At 47.2% G+C, this 16,797-nt stretch overlaps 1 protein-coding gene across 12 annotated transcripts in view; it reads left to right on the top strand.

Moving 5' to 3' along the window:
• Positions 1-553: 553 nt before the first annotated feature.
• The window catches only part of LOC146829409 (transcriptional regulator Kaiso-like), a 326,544-nt gene continuing 310,300 nt past the window's right edge, over positions 554-16,797 (top strand). For 9 of the 12 annotated variants that reach the window (XM_085608093.1, XM_085608092.1, XM_085608085.1 and 6 more), the window contains exon 1: positions 554-740. The gene's annotated coding sequence lies outside the window, so the exon portion shown is untranslated. Of the gene's footprint in view, positions 741-881; positions 997-16,797 lie in introns of those variants that run through there. The other 3 variants (XM_085608086.1, XM_085608095.1, XM_085608091.1) reach the window with 3 other exon arrangements.

Below are 16,797 nucleotides of genomic sequence, written 5' to 3' on the forward strand. Positions count from 1 at the left end.
AATTAAAACTCATTGTTTTCATGTATTCGTGAAAATGTGTCACACATTTGACACTGGAATGGCACTCATACTCTAACTGAAATCATAGAAATATCCCAAATAATCAGTTTGAAAACATGGCAGCTCTTAGATCAGAGCATGAAGTTTGTCAAACTACCTCTGAGAATTATCACCTTTCCATACGCGACCTATTATTGGAATAACCCACTGAGAAGTACTGGTCTTTAGTTGCGATATTTTGTTCATTGCATCGCATGTAATTTCGTTATACTTGCTCTTTCTAAGGAAAACAAACTTTTCTGAAATTTAAAAATATGTAGGTTAAAAGATAGGCACACAGGTGCTTTAAAGCTGGTTTATATGTGGTAGTAGAGAGTTGTTAAATATTTCCTGTAAATTGCTGCTGGTAACATCATGTGCATAACAGCATCCCTTGTGCGTAGCTCTAGGCGCAAGCGCGTCTTTCCCAAATGACCGCGTGCATGTTGTTCTCTGTGATATCTAAATAAAGCTATTTGAACAAAAAAAAAGCTAACTGTAAGCAGAAGCCGAACACAGCCGATGTTTGTCGAAGCCGGTGTGCGGTACGGGAGAGCGTCTCGCGCCCCCTGCAGGCTATGGCCGTGCGTTGACGTACCAACCAACGGCAGCTGCAGCAGCAACGGGAGAAGGCGGTGCTAGGTGGCAGGCGAACGGGCCTCTTGCGTGCTTCTACCGAGGAACAACGGCTCAGAGCACAGGTAACGAGCCCGGTGAGGGTGGTGTGCGTGGTTCCTTCCTGCAGCGGCGAAAGAGGCGCGCGCCGGTGCAGGCAGCGCGCGGGCGTCAGCACCTCTTTGTGTGCGCGAGGCTTCTCGCGGGCATCACGCCCCCTCCTCCACGCCTGTGTGAACCGGCGTGGAAGAGGATGCGTTGCCCGGAACAGGCCTCCGAACAGGCCGCTTAAGAGTCCGGTCTAACCCTCCTCGTTCATACGAGAGCGCTGCCCGCTTCCGGGTGAGTACGGGACGCCCGAGATGAGTTGTTCACCTGTCACCCTTTGGGGTTCTCTGGAGCCCGAGAGTGGTGCTAGACCCAAAGCAATACCTCCAGAGTGACCGCTCGGGGCGCAAAACAGCAGGCACCGTGTGCTTTTGTGTTGACAATGGTTCCCCCGCCCTTCTTTCCGCCATGTGTTCCAAGATGTCGGGAGTGCAGGTCGCGGCCTGCCATTGCGGCGGCTCACTGGGCTCCACCTTCTGATCCGTTGTACCCCAGCCCGCCCTCAGTGTGCGCAGAGCCTCCATAAGGACGGGCCGGCGGGGGGCGTACATCATTGTTCACCCGAGGCTCTCACAGCCTGCTCATCAGGCCCGTCCACCCACGGGATGGCCTGATGAAATCTCAGCTTTGTGCTTAGTAGATAAGTAGTGCAATTGTCACGATCAGTTATTGCATGCGGCGTTATAAGGCAAACCCATTAACCCCGTCCCTTGAAAACGGTCTTGCTCGACATTGAGTGAGCTCGTCGGTTTCAGTAGTGCGCTTTTTAATTGTAATTAGTTTGTGTTAGAGTTACCTATGACACCCTGCCTCCTAGCCACCACCGCATTGAAGTCCTGGGTTTTCTTTTTCAGGTCAAGGTTTTCAAGCTTGTTTATGTCAGTGTCATTGTTTTAAAAGATCTGAACCAGTAATTTAACCGTAGAAGATGTTGCTAAGGAAAGCCTAGGATTTAGTGATCTGGTAACCTGGGCTTAATTCGTAGAAAACACGATTATTGTACCAAAGCGACATCAGATTTACACCTTTTTGAAGGGAGTTATTTTTGTTTGAAACCAGGGCGATGATAGTCTTTTTACCTTCCAATTTCTTTTAATTGGAAATGAGTACTGGTTTAGGATTGTAACATAGCGCAGGCTTGTGTTGTGTGAAAGGGGGTTTCAAGAAAGGCAGGAGCGGAATGGCTATTGGACGCCAGGGAATGTTGTGTGAAGCTTGTCCCCGGCTCCAGCAAAGACAAAGTGAAGGCCGAACCAACGCAATTCATCTGTTTACCAATATCCTAAACAATTGTAAATACTATTCAGCATTGAGAGATGCATACACATTTCACAGAGAAATCGCAAGTATTTCTGTTAAAGCAGCATGCCCATCGCTTTTGGAGCTGGCAAAGTGAACGTTATGTGTGATTTAAGTAACTAGTGTCTTGCATTAAAGCGTTTTTTATCTCAATCAATCAATCATGAACATTTATAGAGCACGCTACTCACCCGTGAGGGTCTCAAGGTGCTGGGGGGGAGCTGCTACTGCTCGAAGAGCCAGGCCTTGACGAGCTTCCTGAAGGAGAGATGGTCCTTGGTAAGTCGTAGGTGAGTGGGGAGAGAGTTCCACGTCCTGGCCGGCAGGTAGGAGAATGATATTCCTCCGGTGGTGGTTCTCCGAATCCGAGGGACGGTGGCTAGGGCGAGGCTGGCGGAGCGGGTGGGTGTGTAGAACGTGAGGCGGTTGTTGAGGTATTCGGGGCCCATGTTGTGTAGAGCTTTGTGTGCGTGGGTGAGGAGCCTGAACGTGATCCTCTTGCTGACGGGGAGCCAGTGCAGGTCTCTCAGGTGGGCAGAGATGTGGCTGTGTCGAGGTAGCATGCAGAGGGTGTTGAAGCAGGAGGATGATACGGCGTTGACTTGCTTGGTCATCGTGAGGGAGGAGTCCAGGATGAAGCCCAGGTTGCGTGCGTGGTCCGTGGGTTTGAGGGCGGTGCCGAGGGCCACCAGGAGTCGTCCCAGGCGGAGGGGGATGGTCCGAGGATGAGGACCTCCGTCTTGTCTGAGTTCAGTTTCAAACGGCTGAGCTTCATCCATTCTGCTACGTCTTTCATTCTTTCCTGGAGGCTGGATTTGGCGGTGGCGGGGTCTTTGGTGAGGGAGAGGATCAGCTGGGTGTCGTCAGCATAGGAGATGATGTTGAGGTCGTGGTTGTGTGCGATGGCTGCGAGGGGGCTCATGTAGACGTTGAACAGGGTCGGGCTGAGTGAGGAACCTTGGGGTACGCCGCAGATGATCTTGGTGGCTGCGGCGCGGAAGGGCGGGAGACGGACTCTCTGGGTTCTGTTGGAGAGGAAGGAGGAGATCCAGTCCAGGGCCTTTCCTTGGATCCCGGCGTGGTGGAGGCGGGTCGTTAGGGTGCGGTGGCAGACTGTGTCGAATGCGGCCGATAGGTCGAGGAGGATGAGTGCGGTAGTTTCCCCGTTGTCAAGCAGGGTTCTGATGTCGTCGGTGGCTGCGATGAGGGCGGTCTCGGTGCTGTGGTTGGCTCGGAATCCGGACTGCGATGGGTCGAGGGAGCCGTTCGTCTCGAGGAATGCGGTCAGTTGTTTGTTGACGGTCTTCTTGATGACTTTAGCGGGGAAGGGTAGAAGCGAGATGGGCGGAAGTTCTTGAGGTCCGCGGTGGGTTTCGTCAGGAGGGCGCAGATCTCCGCATGCTTCCAGCCCTCTGGGAAGGTGGCGGACGCAAAGGAGTTGTTGATGATGTTCCGGAGATGGGGTGCGATGATGGAGTCGGCTTTGTTGAAGATGTGGTGGGGGCAGGGGTCGGCTTGGGAGCCGGAGTGGATAGTGTACATCACGTGGGTGGTGTCTTACGTGCTGACGGGGGTCCAGGCGCAGAGGGTGGTGGTGGGGGGCGTTGGTTCGGTGGTTGGGTGCGTGGTCTGGGTGCCGAAGCTGTCGTGTATATCGGATCTTGCGGTAGAAGAACGTGGCGAGTGAGTTGCAGAGGTCTTGCGATGGCGTGATGTCGTTGTTGCTGGCGCTGGGGTTGGAGAGCTCTTTAATGATGCAGAAGAGTTCCTTGCTGTTATGGGAGTTGTTGTCCAGTCGTTCGCTGAACAATGTCCTTTTGGTGGTGCGGATCAGCTGGTGGTGTTTGCGGGTGGCGTTCTTGAGGGCTGTCAGGTTATCTGTCGTTTGTTCGTGGCGCCAGGCTTTCTCGAGGATGCGGCAGGATTTCTTCGAGTCTTTGAGGTCGTCGGTGAACCATGAGGTCATTGTTAAATATATGGTAATTGGGTGGTTTTAAGTGTGGTTCAAATGTAAAGGTCATATGCCCTCTTTTAAAACGCTATGGACGGGTTAATATCCATTATTGTGGCATGGCTGGCTCACATTGTTTATACCCTGTGTATTGTTTTCTTCCACTACAAGCTATTTGCGCCCCAGTGCATCTCTGTGTAGTTAGCTGACAGTATGAATATTGATCAGCATAGTTTTCTCAAAATGAACGCATAATACTCCTGTGATACAGGTGCACACCTCCTGATGTAAGAGCCACCCATGTAACTATATATTCTGGTTAAGTGACATCGAGAGTGCTACATCTTTGTCTTAAAAACACTGTGCCCTACAGACATTGGGTACTGTGATATCTGTCCACTAATACAAATCTTGTTTATTTCGGTGTTCCTATAAAGTGGACCTTATACCAAAGAATAGAAGACAACTTAAGAAATTGTAGAAGGTGACATTTTCTTCTCAGTAATTACAATGTGTTTTCAATAATATGTATGTTGAGTTATGCGTTCATTGTATAAATATACACATTTGGGTCAGGGTTATCTCACAAAGTTAGAACAGGGAGCTAGAATGTGATAGTCAGTGGCTATAGTCTAAAATGTAAAGGTTGATTAGAATTGACAGTGGAGTAAAAGGGTTTAATACTGTTATCGCATATAGCAGAATGACGTAGGGTATGTAGAGGCAAGTCAAAAAGAACCTCCCACAAACATAATCGTAGGCAGTAGTTGGTAATATCAATTTGTATTGTAATTAATCCATACAAGACTAGCAAAACTCTTGTGTAAGTTCTTACTAAGTGTCACTTGTAGCGTGATGTGCACAGTATTGGACAATGTCTTTTGAATTATTTTAGGTTTCCTAATGTTAAGAAGCTGCTCCCAAAAATTGTGAAATTTGGGCACAAATTACTTCTATAGAATTGCACTGTTCATGCGAAGAAAATGCTATTTGATTAATTAATTTAGTGTCTGTGTAGAAACACATACAGAATCGAAAACCTAAGTCAACCAGTGTTCTGTTATGTTCTTGGTTGAATTTACCAAAGCGGTCTCGGGAATACACTGTCGTGAGAAATAGCTGCTAAGCATTTAAGAAAACCGCTTGGAAGGGAGGTGTCATGCTCATGCTGCAGTCAAAAGATGACACCAAACGAAGGAGCTTGGGTACCCCCTAAATAAAGCCATGCTCCATAAATTATGAGTTTGTAAATGGACTTGATAGTTCTTCGGTGCTTTTTAGAGTAAGTCTCAAAATAAGAGAGAGGGACCCAAATACCAAACGAGAAAGGTACCAAAAACAGACCGTAGTCATAAAAATACCCTTTGGGTGCATACACACATAAATCAACACTCCCAGTAGGAACCTTATATCCCCAACACAAGCTCAGTATACATAGGAATCAAAAGCCAAGTGATCAAATGACGCCCAAAAAGACAATACACAATTGTTTAGTACAGATGTATTCAATTCCTACAAAGTTACTAGTTACAAAGTACATATAGTTAAAAAGAACATATATTATGAAATAACAGTACCTATCTAGATTTATCATTAAAAAAAAATAAAACCCCACAATTAACCCCTTCGACGCTCATGACGGAACGGTTCCGTCATGAGCGTCGGTTGAGCTGTGCTCATGACGGAACCGTTCCGTCATGACCACGCCCGCGCAAGCAGCGCTCAGCACAGCGGGGGAATCCGCCCCGCATGGAAGGGGTTAAGGCATATCACTCACTTAAAATAATTCACGAACATACACAATTATATTTCATAATAACCACAATCAACATCAAAATTGGGAGAACAAGCCGGAAAATATTCCCTAATCATGTAAAGAACCACTAAATCCTAAATAGATCAATTATTTCTTAAGAGGTTCTTTAAAAAATCTTTTATGATCATAACAGGTGTCCACATAGATTTACAGTAGGCTTCCCTTGTCAGTGCATGAACACGTTTCGGTGGGCACTATAATTTGGCCATCACCTTCATCAGGAAAAACATACAATCGCTCCCAGTTTCTAAACCAACCTCTGTAACAAAGTGAAGGAAATAGCAAATTACAATTTAGGCAAATTCATTGAACCTTCACCTCCCCCATCCCCATGCATTTTCCACATGCTGGTAACAAAAAAGGTCCTCATTCATACACAAACACAACACAGCTCATATGTACATTAATTCCTCACTAGCGCCCAAATGACACTATGGTATCAGATTGGTAAGTACCTAAATTGTTACCACGAAGTTGGACTATGTCAGCCCCAGAATTGGTCCCAAGAGAAGAGTTCTTCTTCCTCTCACTTCTACAGATATCTGTAATGATATTGCCTAAGGTGCTCGGCTTATATTGTTCTAAAATGTCTGTGACTACACTACTATTAAAGCCAGTTTGAAATGTTATGACACATTACCTTAAATAATACAAAGGGAAACAATCCTCCCTGTTCATATCCATGATATAGTAACTCTGTTATTGTGCTGATGTTTTAGGCAAGTTTAACAACTTTTGATTAGCTACCTTAAAACTTATGTCTTTACTGATGCCTAAAACATCAGGGCAATAACAGAGTTAATCTATCATGGGTATGAACAGTGAGGATTGTTTCCCTTTGTTAATAGGTATTGGATACTTCATAGCACCACAGATCAGACCATGACAGTTTTTAGGTCTCGCCTGAGCCAGCGCTTTAGCGCTGCTCTCGCGAGAGCTTTTGGAAACAGGGGGATTTGGAAGTGCAAACTAGTGCTTGCAGGCCTCCAAATACAGTGCATGTGCGCCGGGCGCGCGCACCATTTGGCAGCCTGCGTGATCTTTTCGCGGCCGCTTTGATGTTCTCAGTGAGCCGCGCGGCCACTGAGAACATCAAAGCGGCCGCGAAGTGCTCACCATTTGCCAGCCTGAATGTCTCCACCTACCCCTCCACCCCCCTCTGTCTCTTCACGAGCTGGAAAGGTCGGACTTGACACGGAGGAGCATTAAAAGGCCGGCCAGAAGTCGACCTTCAGAAGATTATCTCGCTACTTTAAAGCCTCTGGCTGATGAAGCAGGAGACAAGTTAATCTCCAGTTTTACAGGCCATTACAAAAACCGGACACTAGAACAATTCCATTCCTGGCTGCCGGGTTTTTATGGGGATTGCAGGTTTCAGTTCAATGATCAGAACACGGAGGAGAGTCTACGTAATCAGATTTTTAAAACATCACTGCCCAACAGTTTCTAGAACAGACTGGTAACTGCGAGTCTGATGTACATCCCTAGACTTCCGTTGTTTCTGACGAACTGTAGGTATTTTAAACTTTCTGAACCCTCTCTGATGCATCCACTTGCCCTAATACTGAACAGAACACGCACAGTTTCTCGCTACTGTAAAACCGCCAACTAGTTTCAGGCCCATGCAGTCCATGGCCTCTCTGGAAAGATTTCCATGTGAATGCTAGTTCGCCGAGAAACACAAGCATTTGCAATGCATTAGGTCTTGCAGTTACACGAGTTAAAGCTATTGGCATTGTAAATGACAATGCCAATAGGCATTGTTATTTGCAATGTCAATAGCTCAAACTCGCGTAAATGCGAGACCTAATGCATTGCAAATGCTTGTTTTATGTGGAACAGAAGCGAGCCACGCTCTTATCAGTGGTGACATAATATTTAAGGTAATGTGTCATAAGATTTCAAACTTGCTTTAATAGTAGTGTAGTCGCAGACATTTTAGAACAATATAAGCTGAGCCCACTGAAACGCGTTGATGCATTGACAAAGGAAGCCTACTGTAAATCTATGTGGACAACTGTTATGATCATAAAAAGTTTTTTTGAGAATCTCTTAAGAAATCACAATTGATCTATTTAGGATTTAGTGGTTCTTTCCTTGACTAGGGAATATTTTCCGGCTTGCTCTCCCAATTTTGATGTTGATTGTGGTTAGTATGAAATATAATTGTGTATGTTCGTGAATTTTTTTAAGTAAATGATATGCCTTAATTGTAGGTTTTTAATTTTTTTAATGATCAATCTAGATAGATACTGTTATTTCATAATATATGTACTTTTTAACTATATGTACTTTTTAACTAACAACTTTGTATGTATTGAATAAATCTGTACTAAACAATTGTGTATTGTCTTTTTGGGCGTCATTTGATCACTTGGCTTCTTGATTCCTATGTATATTGTCCTTGTGGTGGTGATATAAGGTTCCTACTGTGAGTGTTGATTTGTGTGTATTCGCCCAAAGATTTTTTTTTTTTTTGGACTAAGGTCTCTTTTTATGTTTAAATGTATTTATTGGTATTTTCAATAAAACAATACAGTACATAGGCATATGCATTAACTCGCTGCACAATTCACAATTCCCGCATGTCCTTGTGCTAAAATAAGCATGGTACCATTGTTGTTGGTCAGTCAATGCGGTCAAATTAAGGTCTCATTTTAGAATAAGGTCAATGAGGAGAACCACACTGAAGTTTCTTACGCCCTTCAGTTCAGTAGGCTTTGCAGGTAACCCACCAACCCTTTGGCTACTTTATTGAAAGATATATATCTCCAAGGGGTTAAACAAGCTAGAGGGCCTTAAATCAGCTCATGGGCTGTCTCTTGCACGACATATTGTTTTCTAACAGCGGGCTTAGAGGCCACCCATTGCTTACCTTTTGTTGGCTTCGTTGTCACTCATTTGCTCATGTCTTATTGGTCTGCTGCTGTAGGAATCCATCCATCCCTCTCTTGGAGCATGGCTGCATCATTACTTGTCATTCCACTCCTCATATTTTTATGTGCTACGTTTTTCTTTGTATTTAAGCACTCTGAGTGCATCTTTTTCTGCCGTGAACCATGTGTTCTTATTCATCCTTCTTCTTCGTCTTGTCTGCTTCCCTCTGATGTATGTTGCCCTATCTGTTGTTCCTGTTACTTTATCCTACACTTATCGAGTTGCCTTTCCACCTGTCCTCCCTCCATTCTCTTGTCCTTGCCACAACCCACCCTCCATAACAAATTAAAGCACTGTGATGCGGCCATTGTCCATGTTGGGCTTCAAACACGCCTTCCCTCAGTGTTACCTTCTGTCCTCCCTCTTGCCAGCAATTTAAAAGAAGCATTGGCATAGCCAATAGGACCTTACAAGCATTTAGGCTATAATACAGCAATACGTACAGCCTAACTTCCCTCCTCCCATCTGTGTCTTTCACCTTCCGGTAACTACGTATCAAATAACACATAGCTGAAATGAAAATTCATAGTGAATCAGTGGGAAATGATCTACTGTACGTTATGAAACCTCTATTCGTTAAGGCACCGCACCAAATCCTGGTTGGTGCGGTGGAGAATAGGGACTTGTGTATATTTAGTGCTACAAGGCCCCAGTTTGTGACAGAAAGCACTGTAAACATGTAGGGCATTATTTTGAATTTGCATTACACACAGTATAGATACAAAATGTACAAAATGTTTAAGATAAAAATTACAATTACAAACATGCTTCTAAAATATAGGTATTTTGCAGGCAGTATGTAGTGCAGTGGTTTGTTTATTTATTTATTTTTAAAGCCCGCTTTTAAAAGCACATTTTACAGCTTAGCTGGTAGCTAGGTCCCTTACAATACCTCTCAAAAAGAATACATGTGTGTCACCAGGCATCTTCAAGTTATTCCATCAATTAAAGCCAATGCTAGGTTCCCAGCTCCCTTCACATATGCAGATTGGCCAGTTGTGCACATTTACATTTCTTTCAGTCAGCAATGCCCAGGCAAGAAGGCCACTTAGCTGCCTGCCCCTCCCTCTGTTTCGCAGCATAAGAGACACCCTGCCTTATACTTCAGTCGAAGCACTTCAGCTGTAGAAATGAACGGTTGACTTTTGACAAACAGGTGGACAGTTTTCCTAAAGTGTGCCCCTCCGATCCCTCCCGCTTCCACCACTGACTAGGGCTGTGATAATTTGTGAATTAGACTTGTAAGCTATACCATCATTATTTTAACATACACCACAAATGTACTAGTGCATGTGCTACAATTGTAGCACTGAGAACACGATTGCAATATTGTGAGCACCTGCAGTGTAATAGTGAGTGAAACACACCTGTGTTGCTGCTCCACCCATCCCCAGAACTATGACAGGATGCACGGTGTTGTGATAGTGAAACACACCTGTGTTGCTGCTCCACCTGTCCCTCGAACTATGGTAGGGTGCACTGCGAACATTTGTGCAGCAGTACCATCAGCGTGCAGGTGCCCCATTATATATCTAGGATAGATGGTATCACTCGGCCATTGTGGAGTTGGCAAACCGGGTTCCACCCTGCTGCCACCCGCTGCTGACACTTATATCACTCAGCAGCTAGCGTTCGTGCCCATCGGAAGCATTCCTTTTCCTTTGAAATATAAGGAATGCAGTGTAAGTTTCCATACACTTAGGTCGTTTTCCAAAGTCTCTTGGAAATTTTCTGATGAGGACCCTCAGCCACACTGTCACGGCAGTGGTATATCTTGGTTCTCCGCTTATTTGATTAAGTGGGATGAATCATCATAGGGACTCAGCACCTGAGTGTCCCCTTCTCCAGGTGTTCATTATCCTCCACTAGGAGAGAAACTGTCTGGTGTCAGTTGTGAGTGGGGAGAGTATTGGAATAATACATTCTTAAAAATATCTTCTCTCCTGTGAAGTTTGTATTTTCGCAGGGGAGTGAAAAAAGTGGGCGGTGCCTAATTAGATTTTTATAGGTCCAGAGCAACTGTTTCGGCTTTTGTTGCCCAAAAGAGTCGGATGGCTTTCTTCAGGACCAAAAGATCCAGCCATCTCAAATGTTGAGGGGCTGTGTATGTACTATGTAAGGGGGAGTGGATTTGCTCACCCTATGAGGGCATCAGGTTGTATTTAATACCTGTATGGACATGTGGGAATAGGCCTTAATTTGGTCTATTGCTGTGGAGGACAAAGAGAAAGTAAAGAAGGAGTTAAAGGCTACTTATGATGCAAAGGCAAACCTATACATAGGCTTACACGTTATTGAAACAAATGTTAAAAAGTTTTATTACTTGCTTAATGTGCTTTAGATGTTGTAATGTGTTTCGCAGTGCTGGCTTCCTGTTGTCGGTCGACGTAAAGTATCACAAGCCAGAGTGAACTTCCAGATTTTAAAAGAAGAGAAAAACTGCAGAAAAGCTGACGTATAGCGGATTTCTGTAAAATTACCCAATGTGCATTTGTGTACCTCCTAAAAGGAAAAAAGTGAAAGTGAGAGAGCTTTAGGAAAAATAGATTTGGTTAGTTTTACCTGGAATCTATGCAGTATTTCAGTTTCATGAGGCCGGCAATGTGGCTTGTATTTCTGCCATGTGGGATTCTTAAGACGTGCTGTCGCTCTCTTATTCGCCCTGGTGCAGGAAGTAGATTTGTAGGGCGGGACTTTGTTGTTTGCCCTCCAGCATGTGGTCTGATTGTTCGGAATTTCCTATGGCTAATAGTGCTCAACCACAAACGTCCTTGATATCTGTGCAAGGACCAAGAGAGCTCTTAATGTTAATATAGGAAGTGTTAAAGTGCGGATTTTTTTGGTGGAAGGTTTTAGAGCCACTTGAGGGAGGAAATGTCCAATAATACTGCCTTATGGGAAATATAGTTTGGTTGTGAACTGGTAGTGAGGCACTATATTTGTCAGGATCGTGGAGGATGAGATGCAATGGCGCACCCAAAAAGGATCCCGATTTGTTCATTGAAAAGTTTATTAATGTACTTAATCACACACATTGTTCTTTATTCACAGGTGACTTTCGTTCTTTCGTGCCCTTGGTGATTCATTGCATACGTTCATTGCTGGAATGATAACCATTGGATAATGCCGTTTAGTCCTTGGTTATAAGTTCCCAAGCGGTACACCCACCTCTTTTCTTTCTCGAAAAGGATGGTCCTTAGAAAATTTCCAAGAGACAACACCCGAAGTGATTTATTGTTTTTGATTACTTAAGTACTGGCTCAGGAAGCTGAATTATTCTCTGCTTCTCTTCCCTCTTCCTGTTTTTTGGAATAAGTTTCTGTACAATCAGGGGTGGCCTTTTCCTTATAGCCAAGTATATCTACCCATCTTGGTGTCCCAGATTTCTTGACATGGTGTAGTCATACTTCTATTCAACCCTCCCCATGCGACCCATTCCCCTGTCTATACCAGAGTTGAACGGCCCTACATGAGAATTCCATGTTGGGAGACAACTTGTTTCAGAAGACTGCCCAAATACACTAAGCGCCACTCTTGGTCATCATATGGATGCTATAGCCGGATGTGGTTGTGCACTAAGTTGGGGGTTTTGCTATTTCCAAAATTCTCTTCTCGGGAAATCTCGGGGCCAAGTGATATCTTCCCCTATGATACCCTTCCTACGCGTCCTCTCTAGTTTGGTTTGAATATCAGTAATCTTAGTAAGGATGTATAGCGCTGTTGGGATGGTGTCCTATTGGGTCAGGTTTATAACTACCCTGTGTGGTTCTTGCATATTGGGTTGGATCTTGGCCCTTCACCTGTAGAGGTGAATAAAGCATTTTGCTTTCTCGGGGGTGGGGGGGGGGCTACTTCTTGGGACAAGTAAAGCCTATCTGCACTTACGTATTTGGGATCAATGAACAGACACAGTATGACCTGGCTGATGCTTGGGAGCTGACTGTGGTGATATGCTGGTACCATGTGTTGTGTAAATGGGTGCTGTCCAGTGTATGTGGGGTGCTGGTGTTCTGTTTAGTTTAATTGCAGGTAACATACAAGAGGTCTCTACTCGGGCACGGTAGTTACCCCCACCCCCCATTAGTGAATCACTTTTTTTTTTTTTTTTTAAACCTTTATTTCTTCAAAAACATGGACACAGCTATTCAGCCGACAACCCGGAGGTTCGGCAGCTTTAGGAGAGCAGAACAAAGAAGCGTCCACAGTGCAGTAAAGGAGCAGCGAAAAGGTTTCATTTTTAAATAAACACAAAACAAACCCCAGCAAGGCGGAAACACTGAATGCCCATGGTGATTGCCCCTCAGGGGAGATCGGACCCCCCGTCGTCTAACAGTCACAGTAGTATGATAAGAGGAAAAAGGGGGAAAAGCAGAGGCCCAAGAAGTCAACTAACAATCACATCTATATACAGAGCTGGAAAGAATGTTAAGAAGAAAGCTGTTCCTCGGGGGGGATCCAGATCAGGGGCAAGACATATGCCCCCTCTGTATTGGTTCCACCGCCCCCAGATGGCATGCCACTTCCGAGGGCGCCCTCTAGCGCAATATACTGTCTTTTCCCTGAGCATACTCCAGTCCATATTTTCCTTCCACGCAGTCAATGTTGGGGGCCCCACGGAGCCCCACAAGCGCGCGATGTCTCTCTTAGCCACCATGTTACCCAGAGTCACCCACTGGGTCTGTGCCTCATCGTGATCAGTGGGCCCCCAAACATTCAGGAGACAACACCGCGCCTCCGGCTGCATAACAATGCCAGTCACCTCCCCCATCACTGCATGGACTCTCCTCCAAAATTCCATGATGACACCACATTCCCAAATGATATGCAGGAAAGTACCCACCATACCACAGCCCCTCCTACATAAGCCTTCCTCAGAGAATCCCATATGAACCAGCCTTGGCCCCGTCACATAAACTCGATGGAGTATTTTGAGCTGCACCAGCCTCCGACGTGATGGGATCGCGACCTCCTTAGGAGAGGAAACAGCCGACTGCCAATCCTCGTCATCCAGCTCTAGTCCGTCCCTAGTCCACTGGTCCCGCAGCCCCAACAGCATATCCGCCCGAACATTTATCAATTTCTTGTAGATGAGAGAGATCGTGCTCTCTGGCATATGGCCATCGAGGATCCGGTCCTCCAAAGGAGAGGACTCAGGCACCTTCTCACCTTCTACGAGGACTGACCGCAGGGCATGACGCACCTGAGCGTAGCGAAAGAATTCGGTTGTCCCCAACTCATACTCCTTCTGCAACTCTTCAAAGGACTTCACCCTCCCCTTAATCAGCACATCTCCAACCCTGGAAATACCGATCAAGTCCCATTTATCAAAACCTTTCGTATGCCAAAGCCTACCCAATTTTTCAGATTCAAACAACAGGGTAGCAAGGGTGAGCCTATCCTTCCAGCCCAGCGAGTCAGTCGCCAACTTCCACACACGCACCGCCACCCCAGTGGGCCCCGTGAGGGACGAGTCAAGGGACCGCGAGTACAACGCTCTATGATAATTACCGCCGCGCAGCAACCATCTGTCCATGGCGTAACCGGGGCTGAGGGCCGGGCCATAGAGACCATGATTAATCGCGCTCAACTGGGTGGCCCAATAATAGCGTCGAATGTCTGGAAGCGCGATACCCCCGTCGTACCATGGAAGCGTCAACTTAGCAATCGCTATTCGCGGCCGCCCATCCCACAACAACGATCGCTGGATGCTTTCGACCTCCCGAAAGTAACTGGCCGGTACCCAATCTAGAGTATTCTGCAATGCGTAGAGGAACCGGGGAAGAGACATCATTTTGAACAAGGCGGCTCGCCCGACGAGGGAGAGCGGCAGCCTCCGCCAGCCCTCAACATCCCGGCGCAGACGCGCCGGGGGGGGAGCAGGTTCCTCTCATATCGCAAAGTGGAATCCGTGGAGATAAAAATCCCCAGGTACACAAAGCCCTGCTGAGCGATCTGGATCGAGCAAGTTCGCGGGACCGGTGGAACCTCGCCACTCAGAACATATAGATACGATTTACTCCAATTGATGACGAGACCCGAGTTCCTACCAAAAGACGTCAGAACGTCACAGACCACTATAAGCGAGTTCTTGGGCGAGGCGAGATATAACAGGATGTCATCGGCATATAGCGAGATGCGGTCCTCGTGCTCGGGTGACCATCTAAGTCCACGTATATCCGGGTGCCAGCGTATCCACGCCGCCAGCGGGGCGAGGGCGAACAACAAAGGCGACAGGGGGCAACCCTGCCGAGTGCCCCTCCCGAGCTGAAACGGAGTCGACGCCCGCCCATTTACCACAACACTCGCAAGGGGACCCTCATACAGCAACCTCACCCAGCTCACAAAACCAGGGCCAAAGCCGAACTTGGCAAGCACAGCCCACAAATATGCCCATTCCACGGTATCAAACGCCATCGTGGCATCAAGAGACGCCACAATAGCTGGTTCTCGCAGCGTGCTCGCCCTGGCAATCACACCATGGAGGCGCCGAAGGTTTAACGCAGTGTTACGGTGCGGAATAAAACCGGATTGATCCGGGTGGATCAAGTCTCCAAGCACCCTGACCAAGCGGCCCGCCAGAATTTTAGCCAGAATCTTCGGCTCAGCATTAAGGAGTGATATAGGCCGATAGGAGGCACACTTATCTCGGGGTTTACCATCCTTGTGTATCACAACAATTGTCGCCAGTCGCTGATCCAACGGGAGGGTCCCACTCCCCCGCGCCTCCACAAACATGGCGCGCAGGTGAGGGGCAACCCTATCCGGAAACAGCTTATACAGGTCAATCGGCAAGCCATTAGGGCCCGAGGCCTTGCCCGAGTTCAGTGCCCGGATAGCACCCGCCACCTCATCGACCGTTATATCTCCATCAAGATCATCTCTATCTACGTCAGAAAGACAGGGCAAAGCGATATCACGCAGGAGGTCAAGCGAATCCTCGGGCGGCCTATCCGAAACTGAGGCATAAACTATACGGAAATAATCCGAGAAACACTGTACTATCCTCTCGGGTCTACAACCACCTCTCCCCCCTCTCTCGTCAGCTCCGGCACCACTCTATTAACCCGTTCTTTTTTGTCCAGCCAAGCTAGGAGTTTCCCGGCCTTGTCACCAACATCATACAAACGGCCCTGCTGTTCCCTACTGAGGGTCTTGGCGGCATTCGTCACCAGGTCCTTATATTCGGCTTGCTTCAAGCTCAGTTCATGCAGTGAGGCCTCTGTAACCTCCCCTTCTAGCGCCCCCTCTAAAGCCGCGATCTCCTCCTCAACCTGCATAACCTCGCCATCTCTCCGCCGCTTAGCTGCCACTACCAAGGAGAGGGCCTCTCCTCTCAGCACGGTCTTAAATGCTTCCCACAACGACACGGCCGAGTCAACGGACCCCTGGTTGTCCTTAAAGTTATCAACTGTCTTCAACAGCGCACCGCGCATCTTGAGGTCACAAAAGTACCAGGGGTTAATAGGAGCAACCCTGCCCCCTCCCTCGCGGCCGACGTCCAGCCGGACCCACACTGGCGAATGATCCGATATGCCCCGCGCCATATGCCTGGCCTCAGATACCTAGAGAGGCTACCATGCGCCCCGGAGTGGAAGGTGTATTGCTTCTGTGTGGGGTGCCGGAGCCTCCAGCAGTCTACCAGGCCGAGTGTGTCTAGAAAGTCTGGAAGCCACTTCTGAGCCCCCCCAGTGTCTCTGGGCGGGTACCTATCCAGCAGCCCAGAGCCGACAGCATTGAAATCACCCCCCACCACTAGCATACCCTCCGGGAGGTCCAACAAGGTCCTACCCAGATCTGTAAACGTGGAGGCCTGCAGGGCAGGAGGGACATAGACCGAAACTAAAACCAAAGTTCTTCCTTCCCACCTCCCCGCCACCGCCACAAACCTCCCCCTATCATCAACAATGGTGGAGTTCACCTCAAATGGTAGCGAGGCTCTAACTAGGATGCCAACACCCCTGGAGCCGGAGGAGAATCCCGAGTGAGCTATGAATTTGTAACCTTTCCTATTAAGAGCATAGCACGTGTTACC

Source organism: Triturus cristatus, chromosome 5_2 (assembly GCF_964204655.1).
Source record: "Triturus cristatus chromosome 5_2, aTriCri1.1, whole genome shotgun sequence".
Lineage (NCBI taxonomy): Eukaryota > Metazoa > Chordata > Amphibia > Caudata > Salamandridae > Triturus > Triturus cristatus.